The sequence below is a fragment of the Carassius carassius genome, chromosome 13, assembly GCF_963082965.1.
Source record: "Carassius carassius chromosome 13, fCarCar2.1, whole genome shotgun sequence".
Classification (NCBI taxonomy): domain Eukaryota; kingdom Metazoa; phylum Chordata; class Actinopteri; order Cypriniformes; family Cyprinidae; genus Carassius; species Carassius carassius.
In genome coordinates, this window is record NC_081767.1 from 17,444,446 (window position 1) to 17,450,441 (window position 5,996).

The following is a 5,996-nucleotide window of genomic DNA, read 5'->3' on the forward strand; positions in this document are numbered from 1 at the left end:
CTGATGTTAAGTTGGTGTTTGTTTATATAGACTGACTTGCATTCTGTTCAGGTAAAGCATTGTAAATTGATGTTCAATTTTTACAGTTCACTTCATACAGTTTCATATTTGACCAAATTTGCTGCTGACCTTTTTAATCATACCCTGTGGTTTTCTTACAATTCAGACAACATTGTTACATGGTGCCAACATAAAAATTAAAAAACAATGACAGGAACAGAGGCTGATCCTTTGAATATCTAGATAAATTGAGTTGATGATAAAACATTGAAGGCATCTTATGACATTCAGAAAGTGAAAGGGATTTAAGTCAGACACTGCTAAAATGCTAACATTTCATGGCAGGGATTTGATTGTTACAGAATGCTACATTCGTATCAACCAACCCTGTAGTTAGATGTGATTAATCTTTAAGCATGTTTCTACAAACGAAAATCTCTCTCTTGGTCTCTTAACCCACACCATTCTCTCTCTTGCCCTTCCTCTCCAGAGGACTCTGGGTTCCTAAGCTCCATGCTTAATGAATCCCAGAGTACCAGAAAGAGAAAGGAGGGAGTAAGGGAACACCCTCACCAACCTGGAGCTGGCCAGTTTTGGAAACAACAGGTCCCCTAAAGTCTCTGCTGATATGCCTGATAAAATACTACCCAACCCCTATGCCAATCCTCAATCTTTCCTTTTGTTTCTCCGTCTGAACTAAACACATCCTTGACCTTGTGTCTGATAAGTAATTTTCAGTATCAAAGAATGATCTGAGTCACAGTGTGGGATAGGCTCTGACAGATGTCCAGAACTTTAACCAGATATAAAGTGTTGTTAAATGGCTTTTCAAACAACACTGGAACCCATAGAAAAGCCAGGTGCTGTTTGTCTGCCAGACTGCTTTTGTGGAATTATTACTGGCATAGAGACGCTATTGCTCTTCCTCTTTGGGACTGGAACAACCGAGAAGGCAGGCAAAGGCAAAGGACAGGCAGAAGACAAGAATGGTCTTCCCTTGAGGGAAGTCACTGATTGCAACCTACTGGGATGTGACCCTGAAAGAAGAAACTTAAGAAATTGGAAAACTCTTACCCTTCCTTCCTACCCACTACCAGTTCTCTTTCTGCATACTTCCCCCTGACCTTTCTTCCCTAATGCCTGTGCCATCTTGTGTTTCTAATGTCCATAGAGCCGCAATCATGGACCCCATTGCCACAACTTTGAATTACTTGCCAGACATCCACTGGATGAGATGAAGCAGACACAATCCCTCCAGTAATTCCAGATTGCTAAATGATTGATAAATCTCACACTGGAGACATGATTTGTTCAAGGTGTGTCTGGCAGAGACAGGCAAAGAATGTGTGTTATTACAGATATTTGACTTCTTATGTTGATTTCAAATATTAGATTTCTTGTTTGCTTCTTAGAGGAGGGAAAGGCTTGGGGAGAGCCAAAAAGAGCTCATAGAAAGCTCCATGATGCTTGAATCCCCACACTTCCTGCTCAACCCAGTTCCATATTTCTCCAATGGCACCCAGCTGCAACCAATGAACATTCCTGATCAGTTTTTTCATAATTTCAAATTTCTGCCATAAGCCCTTCAGAGCAACAGTGGCTGACCAAATATGTGAAGGAGATTGTGCCCTGAACTTAATGTGACCTTAAAAGCAGCCCTGCTCCGCATGACCTCTGCTTTCTGCCCTGAAGAAGAGGGCTTCAACAGAGTTTTCCATGCATGGTCAAGCTCAGGATTTTCATCTTGGATTTTCTTCTTTGCATGCTTCCAATTTATCTTGCCATGCCATTTTCTTTTATGTAGTGCCATTTTCCTCTGTTTTATCTCTTCTCTTCTTGTGGGGAAAGAATATTTTGGATTTCTGTAAGGGCTTGGCAGTTTGACAGAGCAATCAAGCCATTCCTTCACTTTTCTCTGGGCTGTCTACCTGTCATTGTCTGTTTTTTAAATTAGATTTTAGAGTAGGTCAGGCAATGGATAGGGGGAGCAGGGAGGCTAGAGCCAAGGCTATCCAGAAATGGACTCATTTGCAGTGTAGAAACTTGATAGGATGATGAATTGGACTGAAGAATATATAGCGGCTCTAGAGGCCAACAGGTTATCAAGTTCCTCTAAGTCCAGAGCTCTGCTTCAGTTTCCCTGCTTTATGCCGATAGCTGACTCACTCAAGCTTCCATCTGAGCAGTTGATCTTGGGTTTTGTGGAAGACATGTGAATGAATTGCGTACTCAGTAGGCTAGCTGTCCTAACCCATGATTACCAGGCCAGTGCATACATGATGGTTATTTCATACTGTTTTGACATCTCTCGATAGACTGCATAGTTCTGTTTTCTCAGAAAAGGAAAGGCAAGGACAGAGGGAAAATTAAGACCAGGAAGGAGGTGGATGAGTGAGGCTCATTGCTAGTCTATACAGGTGTAGCAAATGTGAGGAGGCAGGAAAGATTTCAGTCCGTGCTTAATGCCTGATGGATCTGAACACAACTGTACTAAGACATGCATGCGTCTAGAGACTGAAAATGCTAAATGTTTTTATGATCACACAAGCAATTATAATTTCATTCTGAGGGTCTTTTACTGTGCCTCTGATGTCTTTTCATGTCATTTGCTCCCTTCCACTTGAAGCACTAAGCAGGTGAAATGAAAAGACAAGGAAACAAATAATAAAACTTCTACCATCATGGAAGGCAGTGCTACATCATCATGAACACTTGGTTTATAGTTGGGCAGGGTTGTTGATTGTGACAAGCCCCCTGGTACCATTTCCTGACTGGAGCAATGGGAGGTTCTGGAATATGCTGGATGCCCAGAGGAAGGGTAAAAAAGACGGGGGGAGGTGTGAAGCTAGGGGCAGCGTACGTGCCGCACAGCTTGAGACTTGTGCTGGAGGTGGAGAAAAAAGGAACAGGATGCTGAGCCCTGTAGGAATGCATACGCCCTGGCAGTATGTGCATAATACTTATCCCTCTTACCCACAGTTCACCCACACTGGAAAAAGAGAGTGATAAACTGAGAGAAAGAAAAAGATGGACACAGAGAGGGCAGGGCCAGTGAGGAACTGCATTAGGGTGAAAGAACCTGGTGTGTCTATCATAAAGGAAATGATCTATGACGATAAAATTGCAGGGTAGAGTTGACTGTTGCATCAGTTTCTGGTTATCACAAGAATCAGGGCTGATCAACATGCCACCAATGTTATTCACAGGACTCTGACGTGTGCACTTGAAAATAAATTGTTTACGCTGTGCAGGATGTTCCTGATTAACATAAAGTGTGAAGTAAAAGGACACATGAAAAGGCATGTTTACTGACACTAAATACACACAAAATAAATAGTTTGGGCATGCACATCTGGGTTCATACAAACTCATTAGAGCCATTGCAGATTTTTTTTTCCCCCCTCACACATATACATACATAAAGTCATATATATGAACACAGGTCCTTATTCTTTATATATGACTCTTAACACACATTTTAAAGTAATAGAAAACTCATCAAAACTATGCAGCAACATAGAAGGAAGTACATAAAATGCAACAAAAGATGTTTAATCAAAACCATTTTATTATATTTGTCTAAAATATATATTGTAAGGAAGTGTCTAAGTAACATGTAAACTTCATAGGATGGCAACTTTAATCAAGACATTTGAATTCACAATTAAAAAATAAATAAAATAAAATACTTTTTGTGAAGTAGCCACCCTTTGCAGACTTATCAGGCAACTATACAGTATGAGGAAGCCACCTGGAATGCTTTTTGAATCATCTTGAAGGAGTTCCCATGTATGCTGGACACGTTGTCAACATTTCCTTCACTATTTGTTCTAACTCATCCATTTGTAAAAATTTGCAAAACTTATATTTGATTACAGAACTAATTTGAATCATTTAAACATCAGAGCAAATAGTCATAAGACATTTAAATTCTGTCAACAGTATTCAAACTTTTTACTGTATGTCCACTTTGAACCAGATGTTCCACACTGTTTTCTCTTAAATGTATGTTCCTATGAAAGCCTGCATGCTAAGCTAACATTCAACAGTGTTGTACAGAATGCATACAAACAAATCAAGTGGTAGCCTGCGTAACTGGTAACAGTTTTCATTGAAGGTACATCATACTCTATATAAACACATAAGCCAGAGGGAAATTGATAGTTTGGACCTTAGCAAATAAACGTCCTTTGTTGCTTTTGAGTGTGTTCAGTAACATTATAAAAAGAAGCATATTGCTAATCCAATCAAGCATTTTTTAAAACAGAGGCCAAACCAGGCGCAGATACTCAAGGATAGTCTCCAAGTTACAACCTTAAATCCTATAATCATATTTCCAAAATATTGGTGAGGTGTTAACTGAGAGATGTGGTTGATATAGAAAATTAAAAGAGAAAGAAAACATGCATTTGTGTCAATTCATCTGTGTAAAGCACCACACGTCACCTGCTCGGCACGTGCGAGACGACACGCTGGCGTATCTGAGTGTGGGGGCCCGACAGTGAGATCGGGAAGGAGGTAACAGGTGACAAAGAACAAACACTCAACTGATCCAACATCAGAGTGCTGCTCATTCCACACACACTGAACAAGCCCAGGCAGGCCATCACAGCAACAGTGAGGCCACATAGTCTCACACTACCTGCGTCACCGGAATTCCATGTATGTGTGTGCGTGTGTATACGCGAGAATGCTTTTAAGGGAGAGGACTGAACAGTTCTTCATGTTGAATTAAAGCAATAGAAGCCTCTCATGATCTGCTTTGGAGAAAAAAAGCTGAGAACTTAAAATTCCCCTCACATTTATGTCTCTCTGCTGAGCTGCCATTTTACTGCTGTTTGCTGGAATCTCAAGCAGTGTTTCCAGCAATGCTTTAATTACGGATACTGGGTTGTGTCTTAAACAATGGGTTTATTTCAGAACCATGTGACACTGCTACTATTTATGAAGTTCATGAAATAAAATAGATGTGTTGCATGCAAAAAATAAATAAATAAATAAATTATAAATAATTCATAGTGTTTAATATTTTGGCTGATATAGTTAAGAGGATGTTGACCAGACATGATTTATTCAGTGTTTTATGTTTGGAGGCTTTGGGCTCGAAACCAATTCCTAATTAGAAACTGGAGTTCAAATTCTACCATGCCCAACAATAATCAACATAAACAACTTAACCACTTCATATGTCACATGCAGTGTCACATGGAAGTTTGTTTTTCCCTCTCGGAGTAAAAAATAAAAAGGTAATGTGAGGTAAAGTTTAAAATAAGAAATTAACTCATATTGACACAAATAAAGTCATCATTTTTACTCTAAGGTTTCCATAAAGCTGACTTGAATGTATGTGTACTATACTTGAGGCTGTGCATTGCAGTGACGCTGAACCTTGATTAATGTTAAATTACATGCAAAGAACCTTGTGAATTATTAATATATACAAATTATGTGTGATGCCAACTCCTTAACGTTCACAAAGATAAACCTGTTCCACAGAAACAATCATTAAAGGTCACCTGTTAAACATGGTGTTCACAAAGCTTCAAATGTCCTGATATGATCAGTCAGTTATATTTAATACTGAGGGGCAAACTGAAACCTGCCTTATCATTATGCATCACACATTTATGTCACACTTAACTTGGAAGATTCTAATCAAGCAGACACACACTACTTCCTTACTGTCAGCTTCAATCAATCAATCCACTTAATCCCCTTCTTTCCCCCATTAAACTGCTTGATTAGATTCTTTCCAGAACAATCTTTCCCACCAGTCTCTCACAGAGCTTAGTAGTAAACATCCACACAATAGCCATTCCGAAGAGAGCGCTATTGTTGCTGAAAGTGTTTGCCTTCTCACAGAGCAATCTCTTTCTTTCAGGGCTAGAAGACTTTTTTCCCCCTTTCCCGACTACCTCATGGGTGGTCTGGTGGAGATAACCCAACAGAGAGGTGCTGATACAGATCAGATTTGGTAGAACTGGCTGGAGAATGGC